The sequence below is a fragment of the Mesoplodon mirus genome (assembly GCF_964341445.2).
Source record: "Mesoplodon mirus genome assembly, chromosome: 15".
NCBI classification, from domain to species: domain Eukaryota; kingdom Metazoa; phylum Chordata; class Mammalia; order Artiodactyla; family Ziphiidae; genus Mesoplodon; species Mesoplodon mirus.
The window spans coordinates 55,523,357-55,547,693 of NC_138991.1; the positions used below are offsets into that span (position 1 = coordinate 55,523,357).

The 24,337-nt window shown below is 50.2% G+C and overlaps 1 protein-coding gene across 2 annotated transcripts in view; it reads right to left on the reverse strand.

Moving 5' to 3' along the window:
• The window catches only part of SNX29 (sorting nexin 29), a 571,459-nt gene that overhangs the window by 222,446 nt on the left and 324,676 nt on the right, over window positions 1-24,337 (reverse strand). The window lies entirely within an intron of this gene.

The following is a 24,337-nucleotide window of genomic DNA, read 5'->3' on the forward strand; positions in this document are numbered from 1 at the left end:
TTACAAACAGAACAAAGATATCCCATATGGTCAAAACATACAGTAATTTCTCTGATTACAAGAGTGATCTTATTGGGGCTTAAAATCAAATTCAACTGTAATTTATTTAAATGTTTTAGAGAAATGTGAGGATGTAATCTTGCCATGCTCATCAGGAACCCTGAAGGAAGAATCTGGCAAGCATCTTACAGAGAAGCCCCCCAGAATGCAGAGGTCAAGCAGACCCCACCTAGCCCCTGTCCCTCTGCCCTTCTCAAAAGATCATCCCTCCTATACCCCAGACTTCAGCCAGGTACTTACTACATTCTATATAACACATAAATAATATCAGAACATTTATAATAAGTATTCTATGTGAAATATAAAACATACTGTCAGAATAAAGAAAGGATGTAAGGAGCAGCTTTGTGGGGAAAAAAAGAGTAACCTGAATCTTGATGCTTCAGGAGGAATAAAGGGAAGCCCTCCTTTTTATTTTTATTTTTTTGATATGTTATATAAAGGTTAAAAGGCATAGGAGGAAATAAACAAAGATATTAACATTAGTCAAGGGGTATTTTTCTTTCCATTCTTTCTACTTTTCTTTACTTTTTAGTTTCCTAATAATTTATCAGAGAGAACAACCACTTAGCCTCTTTAAAAGAATTAAAAATTTTCACCTGAAAGTAAGGGGAGCCAGGTGTAATCAACATGAAATTTATCAGGTTCCCAACCATAATTCTGATGCACCCATTAATTTGCTCTGTGAATCTCCACTCAAATGTCATCCCCTCTCTGTCCCTCAGATGCTCACCTTTTTCAAACCAGTGTGAAGTGCAAAGTGAAAATGGCATAAAAGACACCGCAATAGCCACGCAATTAACAAATGGAGAATAAGTCACTGAGTCTTTTAACAACGTTTTTTTAATATTCCCCGGTTGCCTTATTCCTTTTGTATAAAAAAAGCTTAAGATGATCTTTTGGCCCTTCACAAATACAACATCACTAATAATGCCTGTTCAACTCCTCCACACAGAAATCACATAAACCCTCCATGAGCTTCCTCAGGGCTGAGAATCCATTTACCACACAGCAAGCAGGAAACATACACAACTGCCAATATCACTGCTAAATACCTGCTAATATGCCCCCACAAAATGCAAGCTTTAAATAAGTGCCACTGTCATTTCTAAAGCAAAGCAGGGTTTTGCTTTGTTTTTGTTTTGTTTTATTTTGTTTGGCAGTGGAAACTAGAGTGTTAAAACAATTTTCCATAAGTGCATAAAACACTGAAACATCCCAGCTTCAAGGGGTGTTTATCATGAGCTGTCAAAACGCTGGTTCTCTTTTGCAGCCAGAGAGTAACTTGACCACATCAGACAAAGCTTTCATTTCACCAGGGAATGCGGGGGAAAATCCTATGGAACTGAGGAGACAAAATTTGATGAAATGATTTCCTGCAGTCATTAAAATGGCAATGCTCATTGCTACTAGGCAAAGCTCTGAAACCCTGAATTTCTCCATTACATATCCCTACAAACACTTATTGATATAAACGGCTTTCATCTTACATAAACCACACTGAGCTTACTATTCCTCAAACAACTCTTTCCAAACTCTAGTATAACTAGAAATGAATTCAAGACTCAGAGAGAGCCTCAGAAGAGAAATGTGAGATCACAAATAGTTTCCATTATCATCAAAATAAAAGGCACAACCACTGCCTACCAGGATTTCTGAGGCTCTGAGGGCATTTACAGGTTTCACCTGACCTTCCTTTGTTATTCTCAATAGCTGCAGGTAATAGGATAGAGAGAGACAGGGGCCCTCCAATCCTTTCTCCACCAAGCCCCAAGAGTGATCTTCCCAAAGCAACAGCTGATGTTGTCACCTGCTGTTTAAAACCTTCAATGCTTCTAACTGCCCTAAGGATAAAAATCCACCCTCCTTCCGGGTCCGGCACTGGTCTCTCCCCCTAACACCATCTCCTGCCCCTCTCCTCCCAACAACTCTCCCTAAGGTCACTCAGCACCACGGGTCTTCTACGTTCCATAAACATGCTGAGCTCTAGGAGGTCATCCTGTGGACAAAGAGGAGAAAGACACAACCACAGAGAAAACAGCAGGTGCAAAGGCCCAGAGGTTGGCAGGGAGGTAGCTGAGAGAGGCAGTTAAGGGCTCAGACTCTGGTGCAAGACTGGTCTTGGCTGGATCACTTAACAGTGTGCTCCTGTACGAGTCACTTAACCTCTGTGAGCCTGAGGCCTGTCACCTACAAAATGGGGATTAAAAACCACGCTCACCAGGACATGGCAGCAACCTAAGTGTCCATCGACAGATGAATGGATAAAGTAGATGTGGCACGTATACACAATGGAATATTACTCAGCCATAAAAAGGAACAAAATTGAGTTATTTGCAGTGAGGTAGACGGACCTAGAGTCTGTCGTACAGAGTGAAGTAAGTCAGAAAGAGAAAAACAAATACCAAATGCTAACACATATATATGGAATCTAAAAAAAAAATGGTTCTGATGAACCTAGGGGCAGGACAGGAATAAAGACACAGACATAGAGAATGGACTTGAGAACATGGGGTGGGAGGGGGAAGCTGGGATGAAGTGAGACTAGCATCGACATATATACACTACCAAATGTAAAACAGGTAGCTGGTGGGAAGCAGCTACATAGCACAGGGAGATCAGCTCAGTGCTTTGTGACCACCTAGAGGGGTGAGATAGGGAGGGTGGGAGGGAGACACAAGAAGGAGGGGATATGGGGATATATGTATACGTATAGCTGATTCACTTTGCTATACATCAGAAACTAACATATTGTAAACAATTATAGTCCAGTAAAGATGTTAAAAACAAAACAAAACAAAAAACAAACAAACAAAAAATGCTCACTTCACGGGGCCGCTGTGTGGATGAAATGAGCTGCCGCCCTTAGCAGGCTTGGCACCATGTCTGCACGTGGCAAATGCTCAGTGAATGAAAGCTCATTCTACATGGTGGGTGACCACGTGAAAGGGACACGAAAGAGGAGGAGGAGGAGAGGCAGGTCTCTGGAAGCCACATGGACAAGGGCCACATGTTCCTTAACAAGTGGCTCAGACGGCTGCGGAGACAGCCTCACCGTCTCCAAAGCAGGAATGTCACCAAGAGAATTGCTAACTGTCCGCCAGGCACTGTTCTCAGTGCTGGGGTGCAGGAAAGTCATGGGGTTCACATCCTAGAGGTCAGACAAACCGGACTAGAGCTCAGAGAGAGAGGACTTGGAAGATGGGGTATTGGGATGGGGTATCTTGCCCAGAGACAAGACTCAGGAGTCACTTCTCAAATCGGCCTTGACACGTGCCAGGCAGCCTCCTGTGGCCGATCCATGCCCTAAATCACAGCCGGGCACTCACTGTGTTCTGGCACCATCAACACTCAGGGCCACTGTAGAAGTCTGTCATGTTTCTTACTACTCTCAGCAGTTGTATTTCCTCGAAAACTAATCTGAAGGCGGCTAAGGAGGAGGTGCCATTTGACAACACTTATGACGGTGACAAAGTCAGAGGCAAATGCCAGGTGGAGATACACTGACCACAGCTGATGCAGCTTCCAACAGAGCCCAACATGGGCCAAAGCACTGGGAACTGAGCCCCGATTCTCTGAAAGACCCAAGGGAACACGTGGATGGCGGCAGGTACGGTTCCCAAGTTATGTCTGGCAGGTGCACAGCTCATGAGCTAATAAGGTGTGAATGCTTATCAGTCAACATTTGGGTTTTGTCGTTTAGGCTGGAGAGAAGACGGTAGAAAGATTTAAGAAGTTTAAGTCACTAGGCTGTTTGGCAACATCTGTCAAACTTTTGAAATCACTGACCTGTGGCTTAGCAAACCCCTGCTGTGGAGTAGCCTGTGCCTCTACTTGCACACGTGCTCAAGCAGAAGTTTAGCTCCAAATGGCTGGAACCCACCTAAATGCCCAACCACAGGGAACTGGTGAAATCTATCAGGTTCCATTGCTCTCTCCCACTGCCTGCCACTTGGCAGACATCACTAGTCAATCACCACTACCTTCCTCAAGAAGATACCCAGTCAGCCCTAACCAACTGATCAGTGTGTTGGCCTAGGCGATGACACCTATTTAGTATCCCTGGCATAAAGGGTCATCATTGACGGGGAAAGGCGTCATCAAGGTGACATTTGAGTTGGGGATTGTAAGATGATGCCTTTGGAGCTTCAGGAGACTGAGCAATCCCTTCCAGCTGAGGCATCAGGGAAGATGATCTCCAAAAATAATGTGTCTGTGAAGAAGCTTTTAAGTCTGTGAAAATCCCAGGAATTATCATAATTACCTGCCAAATCATGAAAAGATTATAAATTTAAAAAAAAAGCCTCTGGCTCTTCTTTTTATATCAGAATGTTCTATCTAATCACATTCAAGTAAATCTTGCTTCACTCCTCATTTGGCTACCGTACCGAATTAGACACTTCCTGATTTATTAGCCCAAGACAGCCCCAAATTTTAACAGCAACTGAGACTCTTTTGGTCACATACTCAAACTCTCTGAGAATGTTCACTTGATGCCTCAGAATCTACCTCAGTTTTATAAAACACACAAACTGTTTGTGGGTCCCAGTGACACTGGCTGTGGGGAGGGATCTAGAACCTCCCTCTGCGGTGAAGACACTGCGCCCGCCTAGGTAAAGACAAAGCCCTAGCCAGTGCCCACTTGCCTTAACATACTTTTGAACACCAACTATTATATCCATCAGCTCATGTGACCCTCGCCACCCTCCTGTAAGGTGGGCAGGGCCTCCTGTGGATGGGGCCTCGAGGCTCAGAGAGGTCAGGCTGTGAGCCGAAGGCATCAGAGTCAGAGCCACTGACTGTGTTCCCTGCCCTCCACCCTGGGGCACAGGAGCCCTTCAGGGGTTAAGGAGATGAGTCAGTCCCGCAGAGCAGAGGGAAGCAGCACAGTGTGGACCAGTGCCTCCCAAAGCAAGCTGATCATTAGTTGCTCGGAGGGCTTCTGAGAAATGCAGATTTCTGGGCTTCACTCCCAGAAATGCTGATTCAATGTGGGGGAGTCCAGAGCAATACTTTTTTTTTTTTTAATTTATTTAATTAATTTATTTATGGCTGTGTTGGGTCTTTGTTTCTGTGCGAGGGCTTTCTCTAGTTGTGGCAAGCAGGGGCCACTCTTCATCGCGGTGCGCGGGCCTCTCACTATTTTGGCCCCTCTTGTTGCGGAGCACAGGCTCCAGACGCGCAGGCTCAGTAATTGTGGCTCACGGGGCCAGTTGCTCCGCGGCATGTGGGATCCTCCCAGACCAGGGCTCGAACCCATGTCCCCTGCATTGGCAGGCAGACTCTCAACCACTGCGCCACCAGGGAAGCCCCCAGAGCAATACTTTTTAAAGACCCCAGTGACTGTGATGATCAATCAGGCTCACGAACCACTGTCAAAGACAAAGGGGAAGGATTTCACACACTCAGGTGTGAATTACAGTGGGGCCACTCCCTAGTTCTAGAAACCTAGGTTTTTCAGTTCATCATTTGTAAAATCAGGATGTCACGGAAGCTCCTCCACTTGTCAGCTCTCAACTTCCAGATTCTCAAGGAGGTGAACAAAGGCACAGCCAGATAAAAACCACATCAAGCCTGCTGGCCAACACCAGATGGCAGCAACCACCACGCGCAGCGCTGTTACTCCTGCAATGGCAAAGTTAAGTCTGCAACCCAGGGGGCCGTGAACTGGGGCAGGGATGTGAGCTGTCTGCTATCCACCTGAGGCAAGCACAGAAATTCACAATAAGCATTTCGAAACATCTGAAGCAATTTCATATTGGTATGAAATCCAGGAATTCCGGAATTTTTCTAGTTGGTTTTGTTGGTTTTTTTTTTTTTTAATTTTACAAAAGTACCAGTTTGCAATGAATTGGAAATACTTAAAAACAAACAAAACCAAAACCCAAAAAACCCCCCAAAAACTGGCTCTTCAGCACAGAAAGTTTGAGAAGCACCTATCAACAACACAGATGCTATACTTGAAACAACGTTTTGCATTAATAATTATTAGAAACAATGACTAATAATAACGATGAAGAAAGCCAAAATACAACCATTTTTGGATAAAATTTGTGAAGAGAATTGAAAAGAAAAATAAGAACCAATGTTATCAACATCTGTTGGTCTTTTAGATGTATATACCCTGTTTCCTTGTACAGAGTCAATTTAGGCTTGAAGACTAAGAAAATCAGGAACGTTAACTGAAACAACACATGTCCAGACCTAGCCGAGGTCACAGACGTCTTCAAAAAAACATCACAGCTGCCATCGTCCTCTTTGAGACTGATGGTGGGCCTTGCCCGCAGCTGCCTGATCATGCCCATCTCCCAGAGGAGGAAGGAGAGGCTCAGGAACCGAGCAGCAAACCAAAACAGAGGCACAAAGAAGGTAAACACCTTGCCCAAGGCCGCACAGGAAGCAAGCAGCAGAACTGGTGTTCAAATTTCTGAGTCCATGTTTTGGACTTTCCACTCTGCTTCTCTGCATATACCATGACCAGGATGCTGAGCTGGCATCTCAAGATACCAGAGGACCTGGAGGAGGTGATAAACCTGGGATCAAGTACAGAGAGCATTACCCAGGTAAGGGGCACCATCACGCGCACACTCCGGGAAAAGGCACCGTCTCTGGCTGCTCCCGAGGCCCAGTCTGGCTTATCACAGACCGGTCTGCAACCAGGCCCCTCGGGGGGACCCTGGCAGTAAGGGAAGGAGCGCCCAGAGTTAACAAGAACCTTAGCAAAGGCAGGAGCTACTGTGAAACTCAGGGTCCAAGGAGAAACCCAGAAACTTGGCCGGCAGCCAAGGTGGGCCTTCTTCAAAGTGGTCATTGCTTCATATGAAGGCACTGTGCAAACCAGTGTGTAAATGAAAATTCCAACATGAAGACATTCCAGGGGGCTGTCAGGAATACCTGGAGATGTTTGGCATCAACGAGCCCTCTAAGCAGGGCCTGGAACCAGGTGTGGAGAAACGAGGGGCGTGAAGGTCAAACCCAGGTCCTGTCTATTCACTGCCGTGTGACCTGGCGTAAATTACTTCACACCTCTGACTCTTGGTACCTTCTTTTAAAATGGGGGTATTGTTCCCTATTGTCCAGATTTGTCATGAGGAACAAAGCGATGACAGAGTTTGGGGAGCGCCCAGTGCCTGCCACAGTGAGTGATCCTTAATTTGTCGTAACGGAGCGCCTTCTCGGGTCCGGCGGTGTTCCAGGTGCTTTACAGGAGCAGGCACCACGGCCTGGGAGGTTGAGCTTTATGCCCATTTTACAGATGAGGAAAGCAAGCCTCAGCAAGGTAAAGCGATTGCCCAAAACCAGTCTGCAAGAGCGGGGGCCGGTGTGACTGCGGGGCTCGGGGTCCCGCATCTCCCTAGTCTCCTGTTTCCTTGTGCCTTCCAGCCCACCTTGCGCTCTGACTGTGCTGTGTGGGGCTGACCCCGGGAAGGAGTGCAGGCTCGCCCTGACGAGGTAGAGCTCTGGGATCTCGGGACTGATCCTCCTGGATCACAGTCAAGCTGCCAAGCGACAGGCTCACCGGGAGCCCGGGGAGCAGCCCCATCCTCAAGTCCACCGAGACAGCCCCACGGGGGCTCCAACTGCAGCGCCACTGAGATAAGCAGAAGCCTGCAAGGAGGCCAAGGGATAAGTTCCTGTGCAAGAGAGGCTTCCTCCATCTCCTCTGTAACGAGCCGTTCTGTGCTTGGAACGGCGGGCTTGAGAGAAGGGATGCTTAAAAACATTTGGCTGGTATTATGGTTTAATGGGGGAGGAGGAAACACCCAGAACTAATTAATTACGGGATGCCTCTGAGAAACAGATGTTAGGTAACTGTTAAAGCCCAGCCACAGAGCTGCTGGGTCCCTGTCCCCGACGTTTGCCCTCATTTCTCCCGACACCCGACCATTCAGAGAATACACCGAGAGAGCTGCTGAGAAAGGTCACACAAGGCAGCAGCTGCTACCCACCCAGATAACACCTTTTCTTTCCTGCTTTCCACTAACGGCCCTTAAAGAGCAAAGGCAGAATATACAGAAACGGCAATAATAAAAGAGCAGCCAACACCTTCCTGGTGGTCGTTTGAGATAAATGAGCAAGGACAGGGGAAAAAAAGCAAAAACAAAACCCTGAGTCCCAGCCCTCTGCTGAAAGACACGTTCCTATCAGAAGAATAACACAAGAGGCCTCAAGCATCTGTGGAAGTTTTTAAACAGGTTCCATCAACTGTCACCCATCCTGGGACTTCCCTGGAGGTCCAGTGGTTAAGACTCTGTGCTTCCACTGCGGGTTTGATCCCTGGTCAGGGAACTAAGATCCTGCATGCCACGCAGCACGGCCAAAAAAAACCCCCTGTCACCCATCCTGGTGGCATTACCAGAGGGGTCTCACAGCCTGGTATTTAAGGCACAAACTCCAGAGCCCAGCGACCTGGGATTCCCCCCGCTTCTAGCTGTGACTTCCGGGAAGAAGCTTTCACCAACCTGGGTCTCAGTTTCTCATTTATAAAGTGAGGTTAACAGTGTAGATTTCACAGGGTTTTTGTGAGATCTGAGCAAGGTGATATATACACAAGAGGCGCTCAGCTGGGAGCCCACAGGCACCGAGCGCTCCGTAACTGGTGGCCATTATTATGCCATTAAACCGGCACCAAGAAAAACATCCGGTGTCACTGGTCCCACAGAACCTACAGCCTTAACCACCTTCAGATCTGTCCCCACTCTTCCATCTCTGTCACCCAAGCCTTGGTTGAGAAGCCCCCCATCTCCCACCTGGACAAACACAACAGTCTCCAGCTGCCACCCCGCTGCCCTCTTGTCCTCCGCCCCACCCCCAAGGTGGCGCTCAAATGGCCTCCCTGTGACCCAAACCCGATCACATCCCTTCTCTGCTTAAAACATTTCACTGATGTTGACGAAGAAATGACAAGAGGTCTGCTATCTGCTTCAAAAGAATATGGAGGTGAAGGCAATGGAGGGTTAGGCATGGAGTAGGACTGGCCTTGGCAGCTGGAGCTGGATGAGGCTGTGTGATGGGTACAGGGGGTACGTTATAGTGTAACACTCGTTACACTATTCTGTCTACATTAAATTTCTCCATAATCCAAAGTTTAAAAATATCTTTCAGTGGCTTTCCACGAATTTCCCTGGCATGGTGTACAAGCGATGGGAGGAGGGGCAAGGTGGAGAAGGGAGGGAAGAGGTGGAAAGGGGAGAGAAAGAAATGTCGGGAAAACCCGACACTGATCATATGAAATTTCATCCTGCCCCTACACTTCCCTCTGTGCACGTCTCCTAGAATGCTATCCACCCTTCAAAGATGAATTCATATCTCAGTTTACCTTACTCCCCAGATCCTTTGACACGTTTATCCATGTTCTCCATAAATGATTCCTCAAGAGTGTAAAAGCAGTTACTGTTTTCTGAGCACTCACTACATGTCAAGCACTTTCAGGGCCACACAAAAAGGCTCTTTTGTAAGGAAAGGTGTGTCTCTGAGCGGCCACAGCCCCGCAGGGGCTCAGTGAGTGGCGCACGGGGTGGACACAGCTCACACTGGTCCTGAGAGCCACATGCCCTCGCTCAGTGTACAACCTGCACAACGACACACAGAGGCCTTAGACACTTCGCTAGGTGCCCTGCTTCTCCCATCTTACAGGGGAGGAAACTGAGGCCCAAAGCGGCTAGAACATTCGCCCGTGGTCACACAGAGATGAGGGCACTAGGTGACGCCAGACCCACGCTCCTTTTCTTACACAAGGCACCCACAGGAGGAGGTGTGGCCCTGCGTGGCCAGCCTCCACGCACCCCAGCATACAGCGCCGCCTCCCAGGCCTGTCATGGAACGCAAGACCTCACTCGACTCCACATGTCTTCCTAGGGATGGCAGCCAAAGCCACTGACAACACCAGACACTTCCAGAGCTTATTTCTGCTGGATCAGTGAAGGGTGGGGGGCAACAGAGGAGAAGACGGTGAAGGCTCCTTTCTGTTAACACAGCAGATAATGTCATTTACCTGCCATCAAACAATGGTTGTAATTATAACCCATTACAAGTACAAAACACCGTGCTCGGCCGGGCTTGTGAAAATGGGTCAAGAATTACTTTAAAAGGCTTTGCTAGGTGTCCCTGGTGGCACGGTGGTTAAGAATCTGCCTGCCAATGCAGGGAACGTGGGTTTAAGCCCTGGTCCAAGAAGATCCCACATGCCGCGGAGCAAAACTACTGAGCCTGCGCTCTAGAGCCTGCAAGCCACAACTACTGAGCCCACGTGCCACAACTACTGAAGCCCGCACGCCTAAAGCCCGTGCTCCGCAACAAGAGAAGCCACCACAATGAGAAGCCCACGCACTGCAACGAAGAGTAGCCCTGGCTCGCCGCAACTAGAGAAAGCCCGCGTGCAGCAACGAAGACCCAACGCAGCCATCAATCAATCAGTCAATCAATCAATTTTTTTTTAAGTCTTAAAAAAAGGCTTTGCTGCCCCCTCCTTTCAAAAGCACTGCTGTTACAGGCTTGCTCACAGAGGACAGCTATCGATGCCCAGGGATCCTGGACTGGGAAGGCAGCTCGGTGCTGGCCTCGTCTGTCTCCCCAGCACAGAAAGCTTTCTCCAGCCTGCTGGTGGCAGGGTGTGGAGGTGGAAGGAGGAAGGGGAGAGGCCATCACCTCAAGAGCAAACATCTGCTGAGCGCACACCCTGGGCCGGCCTCAGCTCCCAGCATTGTCCCTCTGTGAGCTCATCCACAGACAACCTTTTGAGGCCCAGCCACAGCACTGTCTCTTCTTTAGAAATTCATCTTCAGTATCCAAAAATTCGCAGAGACTCACTCATTCAACAAATTTCTATTTGCATCTACCAAGCCCTGTACATCTATCAAGTACTACAGACGTAGTAGCAAATGAGAGAGGAAAAGCCCTGCCTTGGTGGTTTCTCCACTCTAGTAGCGACACTGCCTTACCCCGACGAGGAGACAGAGGTGCACGGAGGTTCAGTCCTCGTCAGGACTAACGAGCTGAGGCCTTGGGCTCCGAACTTGGAGCGCACGCTCACCACCACCACGAGGGACCATCTCTTGGCCCTGGGGTGGTTCATTTATAAAGTTCCTCCTGTCTGCAGCCACTTCTGGAATGACTTCGTTCGCCTATGCAGTCATTCGCTGGTGTGCCAGGTGCTGTCCTGGGCTCTCACTGGGAGCTCACCCTCACCAATAGTGGAGCCGGTGGATATGCCACCTTCTCTCCAGGTTCTGGGCATCAGTGGTGACCTCGGGGAGCTCCCTGGCCCCCGAGGGATTTGGACACTGACAGTCCCCATACAGCACAGCCAGTGTCCCAGCCAGAACATAGTGGGGTCCCAGGGGCCAGGGGAGGGGTCCAGAAGACTGTACACAAGGGGAGGCTTGCGGGGCGGGAGGAGGTTAGCCAGCAGGAGGCAGGAGAACCAGGTCACACCCAGGCCCAGCCGCGTCCAAGCCGCAGCACTCCTGTGCCCCCCAGGCTCCTGTGCTATAAAGTGGGGACCCATCGTGCTGAGCGGGCAGGGCTGATGGGAGACCCAGATGGGACAAGAGCTGACCTCAGAGCCCCAGGCTGGCACACAGGAGGGGCTCACCCTGGGATAGCTTCTTCTCATTCTTGAGAACTGGATGCCACACCTAGGAAGTTACATAATATCACAGATCTACCACTCGCTCCCTAGTTCAGAGGTTTCTCCAGAAAATATATCACCCTGAAGTGCTGTTTTTAAGTTTATTGTGCAGGGTGCTGGAAAGCACAGGATTTCATATAAAGATGTAAATCCTGAAATTATGTGGCTCTTTGTCACATTCTAATGTCTTCCAGGAATCAGGGGAGGCCGGTGCATTTTTAATCATATTCCTTCGGAAGGAATACATAGAGCCCTCCTGAATATTTTAAACACGGCTCGATAAATTTTGCCCACGTTTCGAAAGAAAGACAGCAAATGAAAAACATTAAATTTTATGAGCATCGACAAATGTTTCTCTCCCTGGATGGTCTCTTTCTCATACCAAACAGCACTGGCTTAAAGCTGAGAGGAGCCCCCTTCAGGTGACGACCACCTTGCTTCTCCAGGGTGGACACAGTCATGCTGAGCAGTGAACTGTGGACACAGATAGCTGGACAGAAGGATAGTGCTGCTCAAGTACAAGTGTGCAGTGTGGGCGGGTGCTGGAGGATGAACTTGGAGCACTTCCATAAGGTGAAGGACGTGGACTGCTCTCCAACACTTTCCTTGCCAAAGAAACAAAGGTCTTGCCTTCAGCAAGCTAAACAGGCGATGCCTGGCCTAAAAAATTGATTGCCCTCCCACTTTCATAATGACTCAGCCCCCAAAACACCGATGAGACATTCAGGTAGAAATCTACTTATGCCAAGAAAGAAAATGCATCATACACCCAACTGCACCACACACTGAATACTCTCCACCTGCAGAGGCTCCTCTGGAAGCTGCTGCAGAGAGGACACGAGTTTGGCTCAAGGATGCAGCACATCAGGTTGAAGCAGCTGAGGAAGGGCCCTGGAGGTGTCACGCCACGGTGACTCAGCCCCGGAAACTTTCACTTTGCACCAGTTTCGTGGCAAGATCTGTCTGCTTCCTTGGTGCTTGTATTCCTAGAACCTGAGCTGGATTGTCCCAGACCTGGGATGAGTGGCAGCTGCTGGGTCAGGACTGCCAGTTCACAGGTTCTTCCAGGAGGCTGTCGCCCTTGCACTGCGGGGGCAGACCACCCTCACTGCACAGTAGGACAATCCCTCTCATCTCCACTAAGCATCTGGATGAATGGGTTGGGAGATGGTCACAAGCTTTCTTCTTCAAAGTGAGATTTTTAAAAACCTCCCTAGATGACCTCAGCCAGTCCCACGGTTTTAGATAGCACCTGCAGCCTGATGACCTCTAAATACACATCTCCCACTGGGACCCCCAGACTCATACATTCAACTGCTCATTCAGCAGCCCCACTTGGAATATTTGTTTAATTTACCATTTTAACCATTTTATCTTTTATTTTTTTGGCCGTGCAGCTTGCAGAATCTTAGTTCCTCGACCAGGGATCAAACCTGTGCCCCCTACAGTTGAAGCGCAGAGTCCTAACCACTGGACCGACAGGGAATTCCCTTCACTTGCATATGTAATCGGCATCTCATACTTCAAAGGAAATGGCCTGAAAAGCCAACTCTTGATTTTCCCCCCTCAAGCCTCCTCCCACTTGACAATTCCCAGCTTCCTTCCGTCTGCTCAGGTCAGAAACTTTGGAGCCACCCCAGACTCTTCTTTCTCTCATAGCCCACATGCAGTCCACAGCAAGTTCTGATGGCTTTCCTTTCAAAGCAGATCTAGAATCCAGCCACCTCTCACTACTTCATCTGTCAGCACACCGGGCCCAGCCACCAGGCCGTCTCACCTGGACCCTGGCAAGAGCCCCCTGGCTACCATCCACCTGCTTTCAACAGACTGGCCACTGTCGCTCTGCTCAAAAACTCACCAGTGGGGACTTCCCTGGTGGTCCAGTAGTAAAGAATCTGCCTTCCCATGCAGGGGATGTGGGTTCGATCCCTGGTCTGGGAACTAAGATCCCACGTGCTGCGGGACAACTAAGCCCACGTGTCACAACTACTGAGCTTGCGCGCCTCAACTAGAGAGCCTTTGTGCCGCAAACTACAGAGCCCACGTGCCACAACTACAGAGCCTGCATGCCACAACTAGAGAGGGAAAAAACCCTCATGCCACAACTAGAGAGAAGCTGTCACGCTAAAATGAAAGATCCTGAATGCCTCAACGAGGATCCCGCATGCCACAACGAAGACCCAACACAGCCAAAAAAAAAAAAGAAACTCACCAGTGGCTCCCCATGTCACTCAGGTCAAAGCCAAGTCCATACAACAGCCTGGGAGGCCCAGTCCATCCAGCCCGTACATCTCTGACCTCAGCTCCTATGGCCCCTCCCTTCTTCACCAGCCTCATGTCTTTCTGAAACACCAGGGCCTTTGCACCTGCTGTTGCCTTTGCAGAAGACTTCCCTCTCCCAGGTAACTAACCACCAGGCACATTCCCTCCTCCACCTTTGGGCCTTTACTCCAAGACTACCTGGCCAGCATGGCATTCCAAGTCCCCCCCATATAAACTAGTCCTCCCAGCCCCATCACTCCCTGCGCTTGTTCTGATTTTTATGCAGCCCTCACTCCCATCTGACTACTGTTTCTTCAAACTCACTTGATCCTCACAAGGGAGAAGCAAAGGAGGGCAGCGATCTCTGGGCATGTGTGTACTGCTGTCCCCCAGGGCCTGGAACAGTACGTGACACACAGTAAGCGTGCAATAGTGTGTGTAGCATATGGGCAGAGAGGAACAGAAATTACCCATGAGTGTTTCTAAATGTTAAAAAACATTCAACCACGTTAGAACTCCAGGGCTTATATCCACAGTGAGTGACCTCTGCCTGCGATGAAGTTAGCGCTATAGAATGAACATTTGTGTCCCCCGACCACAATTCATGTGTCAGAGTCTAACCCCCAATGTGACGGTGTGAGGAGACGAGACCTCTGGGAGGTGAGTAGGTCACGAGGGTGGAGCCCTCATGAATGGGGTTAGTGCCCGTCGCAGTCCATTCGGGCTGCTGTAACAAAATGCCACAGACTGGGCAGAAGACGAACAACAGACATTTATTTCTTATAGTTCTGGAGGCTGAAGTCCAAGATTGGGGGGCCAGCTTTGTGGGGTGAAGGCCCTCTTCTAGGGTGCGGACGGCCAACTCCTCACCGTGTCCTCATGTGGTACAAGGAGCAAGGCGGCTCTCTCCAAGCTCTTCTATAAGCTCACTCCTGAGGGCTCTGTCCTCAGGACCTCAGCTCCTCCCATGAGCCCCACCTCCTAGTACCATTGCCTTGGGCGTTAGGTTTTCATCGTATGGATTGGGGCAGGGGGACCACGAACATTCACACCACAGCAGTGCCCTTTAAGAAGAGACAAGAAAGCTTGATCTCCACCACGTGAGGACACAAGAAGATGCTCATCTGCAAACCAGGAAGCTGACCCTTTCCCAAGAACTGGACCTGCTGGTGCCCTGATCTCGGACTTCCAGCCCCCAAACTGTGAGAAATAAATGCCTGTTGTTTGTAAGGCACCCGGTCTGTGGCATTTTGTTACTGCACCCTGAACAGACTAAGACGCCTCACTCAGGGGCTCTCCTCTGCCTGAGGAAAGAAGAGAAAGGTGATAGGGGAGGATCCGGCAAGGTGGGGACCACAAGCCTCAGGCCAGGGTCAAGGCCTGGTGGTGCTTCCCTCAGGTGAGCAGGGCCTGTCTTGTTGACGAGGCTGCCACAGGCCCAGCCCATGTGCTGGGACTCCCAGGTCCTGCTTGCACAACCTTGTCAGCCCAGCTCAGGTCATCGAATCACCAGCAGGAAAGCAGAAGGTGGCCGCCTCACCCTTTCCGAGCACAGTACTTAGCAAACAAACGACTTTAACTTGCTTTTTGCACATCGGCATCTCCTGCCCCCGGACTGGAGGTGTTGCCGTCCGGGCAAGGGCTGCGCTTGGGCTCACTGTTCTGTCTCTGGGTCAAAACACAGCGATCTGTCCTCAAAGCCCACCGATGAATGGCCTGTCGGTCCCTGCAGGCAGCCCAGGGGCTCTGACACCGAGAAGAAGGGACGGCAACGCCTACCCCAACTCCAATCTGCTTGAAGGATGTTCTTCCACATAAATACAAGACCCCTCTCAACTCCTGCCCTAGGGGTTTCTGGAAACTTCTTTGAGGGATTTTTAAGCAAACACCAATGATGTTCTGACCCAAGAGGTCTGAAATGAAAGAGACAAGAAGGCGTGTGGGCGCTGGATGGGGACCGGCTTCGGAGGCAAGGGGGCCTCAGGGAGGACAGCCTCCATCATCCCCCCATGAGAGGGAGGCCTCAGCTCCCACACTAAAACAGGGTGACGGTGCCCACCTCATTGGGGGAGTGGGTGCAAAGAATCAATCCGATACACCGTGTACATAAAGCTCCAGGGACAGTGCCAAGAATACAGCAAGTGTGCAATGGAGGGGAGTGAGGAAGAGAGGGGAAGAAAACACACAGAGGACACACAGCCCTGGACACCCCCGCTCCAGGCCTCTGGAACGTCCACTGCAGGGAAGAAGGCTAGTTCTGAAGTTAGAGAATTGTCCTGGGGCCTTTGCAACAGAAGCAACAGTGAATTTCCACTTATGACATCATCTCTGAGCCACTCCCCACCGCTGAGAAATCTCCCCCCGACCGACATCCCAGGACCCCCACCTGGACCACCTCCATCGCCCTCTGCACAGCGGCCAGTGCCCGGCTCCTCTGAGGTCACACATTCTGTTCCTCTCACCAGGCAGCCCCGTGTGCCAGATCCTTCCACGTTCTCTCCTCCAGAAACGTCCACGTACCTCGCCCAGCTGGATGTCATCAGTCTGCTGTGTGTCACGGACCCTCCACTCTGTGCTGTGCCCTTCTCTTCAGCCCTGTGAGCTCCCTGAGGTCAGGAATGCCGCTGGGTCCCCAGAGCACAAACCCTGTGATGCTCAGCCCAGCACAAGGCACACTGGAGGCCCCTGTGTTTGGTAAGTTTCACGACTCCAAGTGCAGAAAACCAGGCCCGGGGGCCCTGCAGCCAGTGCGAGAGGACCGTTCCAGCTCGACAGAAAATCCCCAACAATGACTGTTAACCCTCAGCGGGACAGGAGGTGAGCTCCCTGCCACCACGGGATCCTGAGCAAAGGCTGGTCCCTGCCAACCTTCCCAGCACAATTCCACACTTTTTTTTTTTGTTAACTCGCTATGGCCCAACACAGTGGTCTCACAGCTCACCAAGGAGCCCTTCCCCATTCCAGAGCCTCCATCTGCTGTTTCTTCTGCTTTCTACTCTTCCTTTGTCTCTTTCTCATCACTCGGGACTCAGTTCAAACGTCGCCTCTGCAGACAGGCCATGCTGTGTGCAGTGGCTCTTCTCAGCATGGGTTCTGTTCACCTCACGCCTGCACGGAATCCCCTTCCGGTGAGGGTGGCTGGACCCAGTGACTTGCTTCTCAAAGCACAGAAGACAGAACGGCATCGAGATGCTACTGCTAAGACGAGGTTACAAAGGCTGGCTTCCCTCCTGCCGTCACCCTCACAGCTGCTCGTTCCCGCTCCCTACGATGGGATGCTCAGCTACGTCAGCTGTCCTGAGCATCAGGCCCTGAGGCCCAAAAGGGAAGGGACACGTGATCTGGTACTGACGGACTGGTACATACATGTGCTGGATAGCAAATTTAGCCACAAGTGAACAATAAGTAACAAGTTCTTTTAAACTACTAAGTTTGAGAGTAAATGTTACATAGAAATAGATTAACTTACTTGTTGATGACACACACACACACACACACACACACAGACAGACACCCCAGTGCTTGACGAAGGCTCTCGATAAATATTTGTGACATGCAAAAGTGGCATCGACACAATTTCCATGGGAGTCAGCAGGTGAGGTCAGAAGGTCTTTGGTATTAGGATTCCATGACCTCAGCCAGACTTGGAAATGCCTTCCTGGGAGAGCATCCTGGGAAGCTCTTCCATGGGGCTGCACACATGGGAGAGGACACTCAGAAATGATGGGCAAGGGGGGACAGCTGCCATCTGCCCACATGTGCCAAGCCCTTTACATGAGCTGCCTCACCTCATCCTTTCACATCAACCTCCCTCTTTAAGATGAGGAAAATGAGACCCGCAGAGCCGAAGGAACTGGCCCAAGCCACCCTGCTAGTCAGGTTCAAAGCCTGGTCTGTCTGATTCCCAAAGTGGGGAGCTACTCACTTCACAACACCAAACCTCAAATCACTGCACCGGCAAAAGGAGTTTGGGAGAGTCGCAGCGACTCTGCAGACGCCCCCTCTGTGAGCAGTTTACTCCGGGGAAGGAACTGACATGGGATTTTGGTACTGACAGAGTAATATCGACACAAGTTGCTTTGTAAATTTAGCCAGAAATGAACAGACCTTTCAAAAACAACTTGCTGTTTTGAAAAAAGGCTTCATCCAAAGAAGAGACCTGGGAGGGGTGGGGCAGGGGGTGGGTGGATATCACTGCAGAGGCTCCCACCTCCGCCCCACACTCTGGGGGCTGCACGGGCTGGGTGGGTGAGGGGGGGGATGGAACGCTGTTCTCCACTTTCCAACACGGCCCCTCCCTGCAGGGAAGGTGTTTTGCTCGTCAGGGAATGTGTGGAGCCACGCTAGCGTCCATTTCCTCAGTTGCCAAGGAAGGTATGAGCAGCTCCCAATGGACAGGATGGCGGCTGGAAGGAGCCGCCTGTAGTCAAAGAAAACCCTGCCTGTACCAAGGACAGAGCCCTCGAGGGGATGCTGTTCAACTGACAGGCACGTCTGAGCTCGTATAGTGGCAACAGGTTTACTACATCGAAAAATAACTTGAAGGTCACCCCCATATCCCTATGTCTCACCCAGTCCTTGACAACATCCAAAACACACACACACACACACACACACACACACACACACACACACACACCCCACCCCACCCCACCCCCAGCCTTCCATCAGCAGCTCCTTGCAATGGGTATCTGCTGTTTACTGCCCAGCTCTTACTCCGCTTTCTTGCAATAGAACCTGGACTTGCCTTTGCAAAACCTGAGCTAAAACAACACAGAGAGAGATGTTTAACTAGGTGAAAAATTAACACTTTGGTATGGCATAAAGGCCCTAGGCTAGGACCAGCCTCCTGGGCCTGTGGCCAGCGCACTCACATGGGGTCTGAGCTTCAAAGAGGGGGAGGAGCCTGCACTTGGGGCTTAATGCTCTGTGTTCACCATCTTGAAATTCTTAGTCATTTGATGTCTGTATTGCCGATTTGTACGTGAAGTCTGATGGGACCATGGAGCGTGTGTATGAGCAGAGGACACGGGTTCTTGGCAGTCTGCTTCCCCACCCTCACAGAGCAAGCGCTGCCACGCTCCATCCCCACCCTAACACGGGCCTGCTGTGGACACGTGCCCCCATGTGTCAGGTCCCAGGCAGGGCCCCAGGTGCCTGGGAGGGTCTGCACTTGCCCTGCAAGTATCCCCACGTCCAAGGAAGGGTGACATTAAATAGCAAATAAAAATTTTTAAAAACACCCCGACAGGTCAAGAGAGAGACTACAGAAGGAAGGAAGACGTTTTTATCCTAATTTTTGAACAAAGACCGGTATTTTCATTTTGCACTGGGCCCTGCTAATTATGCAGCCAGCCCTGCACTAGACAAATGACAGATCTAAGGAAAATATTTCTAGAATACGGATGACAAAGAGCTCTCACAAATGACCGAGTGGGAGGGCCCCCACTCTTTCTCCACCACAGGCTTTCAGGAGGATCGATCTCACCCCCACCCCGAGGGACTGGCTCAGGGATGGCATCATCAGGAGTCTAGGAGAAGGGAGACGTTTGTGGAAGCTTCTGGAAAGAGAAGTTGGCTGCCTCCTCTGGGTGCTGTGACCAGGGGCTGAGGGCTCTGGAGCCAGTCAGGAGGTGCGTGTGGAGACAGAGGTGCACGCCTCGGAAGCAGGGGTGGGGGCAGGGGGAGGACTTTAGTCCTTCGTGACTGCTTCCATCTTGCTGGACCATGCCTCACCTGCTGCTGCCTTCTTCAGGACATTTTGGAGAGGCAGCTCAGGGATCAAGGTCAATAGTCAAACTGGGGCCCTGAGGAAAGTGAAGCCTCAGCGGGTGCTTTAAAAGATCCACATCTCACAGCTTTGGGAGCGATGTGGCACTGTGACGTGAACGGGAGAGAAGACAAATCTAGATTTGCATCCCATAGACTGGGAGTTTGAGATTGACATGTACACACTGCTATATTTAAAACAGATAACCAATAACGACCTACCTACTGTAGAGCACAGGGAACTCTGCTCAGTACTCTGTAACAACCTAAATGGGAAAGAATTTGAAAAAAGATAGATACTTGTATATGTATAACTGAATCACTTTGCTGTACATCTGAAACTAACACAGCATTGTTAATTGACTGTACTCCAATATAAAAAACTAAAAAAAAAAAACAAAGTAGCTTAAAAAAATTAAAAAAAAAAAAAGATTTGTATCCCAGCTCCATTACCCACTAGCTGGGTGGCCTTGAACAGGTGACATATCTTAAGCTCAGTGTGCTGTACTCCGTGTCTTTGTCTGTAAAAGGGTCTACTGCTATCTGCTGCCTAGGCTGGTTAAGAAGATAAAATCGAAAAAAAGATTCTCCAGGGCCTGGTCAAGGCTGGTACTAAATGAATACCCAGCCCCTTTGCCTTCTGTGGCCTCCTCCAGTACCAGCCTCAGGGGATGGCTGCAGGAAGACTCGGCTTCCCCGTACCTTGAGGGTCCACGTCGGAAATAGGGCAACAAGTGATGTGTCCCTTTGGAATACACAAAGCAGGACAAATGTCACCCATTAAAATGCAAACCCTGGATAAAGAAAAACACAGTCTCCCAATATCTTTTCTCTAAGAGGACAGACTTTAAGGTATTAGAGTCACCACAACACGAAGAGCAGTCGGTGAAAAGTGCCGGCATGCCTGGGCCAAGCCGAGCAGCGTCGTGACACACACAGGGCAGTGCAAACAGGGTTTCTTCATGTCATGTCACAGTGCCACCTGCTTAAAGATTCCTTTTAATTCCTGCCGAGCACTTCTCTGCCGGCAAATTTATTCATGGCTCCCATGCCGTCCTGAGGTGCTAGGCAGAGACTCTGCTTTGAACACCCTGGCTCTACCTGTGCTGCGCGGAGCTCCAAACCAAAACTTTCTCCCTAAAAGCTGCAAGGCCATACTATTAAGTCGTTTCAACCTTCCGTTAGCTACCCTGGGAACAGTCAGTGCCCCCGGGTCTCTGGCGATGGTCTAATTTAATTTGATTTAAACTGTAAATATCACGTTTTTCTACCTCCCTCGAGGCCAACCCGTTTCTTCTTCAAATATGCTGACGGCCTAATAAAGACAGAAAGTGCCCTGGCCACTGTTACACACTCAGATCCAGACAGACTGTCTTCGGGGCTGTGTCTCAACCTACAGGAGGCCGGAGAGGGTGGAGGTGGTGGGTTCGACTGCCTGGGTTCAATCCTGATCCTGCCAGCTGAGAGCTGTATGAGCTCGAACTAACCCTTGCTGGGCCTTAACTTCTTCATCAGTAAACCAGGCATGATCGTGGTGCCCATCTTATGGGGCTGCTGTAAGAAATAACTGAAATAATGTGGGTGAGGCGCCCAGCACACCGTCTCGCACAGGATGAGAACGCAAACAGCATTAGCTGCTATTATGATTACTATTGAACAGCACGGCTTGGAGCCTTTTCTGACGGATGAACTGAATTCTTATACTCCACGCCGCAGCCACAGTTTCAGGTACAATTAAAGACTGTTTTCCACGTTGGGAAGAACACCCCCGCCCCTGCCACACACACACACCTGGATTCCCAAGTCCTCGCGTATCTATAACCTGGCCATCTAAGACATGGCTGACCACGCGGATCTCCAAAGAAGCCAGGCCTTCACGGGCACCCCTGTGGCAAGTGCTGCTGACAGACCCAGCTGCCTCTCCCCTGTTGCAATTGAAGTCACTTCCCACAGAGAAAGTCGAGAAGCGATAGTCAACCAACCTCTTAGGCCTCTTGGCAGATTTCATCTTCTGGCACAGATATGCTGAATGAATGACACGTCTGAAAGTTTGTATATGAAATCAAATTGGAGAAACTATTGCTTTAAAGCTTTAAAAAAAGACTAGGAAGGCTGATAATGTAAAGCAGAGAGGGCCAATGCAAATGCCTCGAGGGACCAGGCGGCAAAATCAGGCTGGGTGGGCTAGGGATGTAGCCAGGACTGCCTCTTGGGTACAGGGCAGCACCTGCTGGGCCCTGAGCGAGCACAGACCCACCGCTGTTGGATCGCTGCATATGTTCAAGAGAAACTGGAAATCGAAGAGTTTATGGGAAATTCAACAATGGGTTGTTCAACATTGTCAATAAGTTCAATTTTTTAAATGGCATTAGCCAAATGAAACAGATCTTTGGGCCTGATGTGGATTGAAGGATCTCTGGTTTAAAGGAGTCCCGCAAATGAGTTCACCTTTGAGGGGAAGAATCCTTTGTCATCAGATCCACGTCCACTTCAGCCATCTGCTTTACACATCAAGGTTAAATGAGATAATCACGTCAAGTGCTTTACGCAGTGCCTTGCACATGGTAACATTCAAATGCGGCTCAGTATTATTTTTCCCTAAAGCGGGACCACCTACAGGGGAAGGGGGAGCCTCACAAAAGCCAAGCCCCAGACCTCTGTCTCTAGAGTTTCTCCATCAAAAGGCCCATCAAAAAGCAGTTGTGGTGGAAGCTGCTGTAGCCTCTCTTGTTGCGGAGCACAGGCTCCGGACGCGCAGGCTCAGCGGCCATGGCTCATGGGCCCAGCCGCTCCGCAGCATATGGGAACCTCCCGGACCGGGGCGCAAACCCGTGTCCCCTGCATCGGCAGGCGGACTCTCAACCACTGCGCCACCAGGGAAGCCCTTGTGCTTCCTTTTAAAACATCCCATCAAAAGGCTCTCCAGACTGCCTACGGGTTTGAATCAACATTCATCATTTCACTGCACTTGTCCTCAGTCAAAACTTGAAAATCTGGAGGGGACGCTTCAGAAGGGACCCTGTCTTTGAAGTGTGATTTCCTGCTTGTTTCCTTTTAGCTGAAAGGGATGATCCAGCATTTTTTTCCCCTAAAAGGCTATCCCAAAATTAAACAACCCAGATATTTAACCAAGAGACCCATCAGCTTCAGAAGGCAACGGGAAGCATTCCGTGAGGTTGCACCCAGTGTAGTGCAGTGACAGGGGTAAACACGGGACGCAGAAAGGCTGCGTGCACTGGGGTCGGCAGCTGCCCCTGCCACTCTTTTTTTTTTTTTTTTTTTTTGGTACGCGGGCCTCTCACTGTTGTGGCCTCTCCCGTTGTGGAGCACAGGCTCCAGACGCGCAGGCTCAGTGGCCATGGCTCACGGGTCCAGCCGCTCCGCGGCACGTGGGATCTTCCCGGACCGGGGCACGAACCCGTGTCCCCTGCATTGGCAGGCGGACTCTCAACCACTGCGCCACCAGGGAAGCCCGCCCCTGCCACTCTTGATCGGGCCTCTGAGGACAGCAGACTGGACTTGGCCAAACGCACTCTTTTCTAAATGAGTCATTCAACACTATGGGAGCTCTCCCTTCCCACCCAGGCCCCCAAATGCAGGCTCTGTGGGGGATGGAGATGGTGGTCCAAGGAGGACCTGATCACCTGCTTGGGAAGAAACTGCTACGGATGATGTGGTGCCATAAAAAGAACAGAGACCCTGGAGTCAGACAGAAGTGGATTTGAGCCTGGACTGTGAACCCCAAAAGGTGAGAACCTCTTGTTCACGGCTACCAGCCCAGCATCTGCAAAGGCGCCGGGTTCATCACAGGTGCTTGAAGAAAAGCTGCTGAATGAATGAATAAATCAACGAAGTCTGAATTCAACACTTCATCATCACAAGTCATTGATCAAATTATTGAATGTCTCTGACCTTCAGGTTTCTTATCTCTCAAACAGGAAAACCATCATCACTGTCCAGTGACCATAAAACATGGCGCACAGCACAGGTGTTAATATTCACTCTCCACCCTCCCTTCCTCTGTCCATGTCCTCCTGACTCGTATGAGCACATGCCAACAACATGAGCAGGGCCAACACGGGAGCCTGGAAGTTGGTCCAGGGGAGGAGCTGGCTTGGAGCTGAGGCTTGAAGGATGGGGCAGATGTCATGAGGAGGAAGGAGGGCAGACGAAGCCAAGAGGAAAGAGCAGAAAAGCAGACAGGGCTGTGAGGACAGAGGGGGAGAGCAGAGTCTACAGAATCAACGGCTGGAGCAGGGAAGCGACACAGGTCAGGCTGGGAGGAAAATGAAGAGACAGGTGTCCATCCAGGAGCTGGAGGTGCAGGCAAACCCGGCAGCTGGGCCTAAAGATGGAGTTCTCACGAGCCAGAAGCATCTGCCAAAGGACCCCAGGGGAGCCCACGGCCACCCCACCGAGCACCAGGTCCTTCTCAAGCTTTTTGATCATGGCCTTAAATAAGATCAGGATGGGGGAGGATTGGAAGGCATCATCCAACAGGCAAAACGGACACACAGAGAGTAACCCATTTTTTAAATATCACCAATAAAACTGCTTTAACAAGACATTCCTAACAGGCATGACACTAATGAGCCATCTCGGCGAGAAGCAAATGTT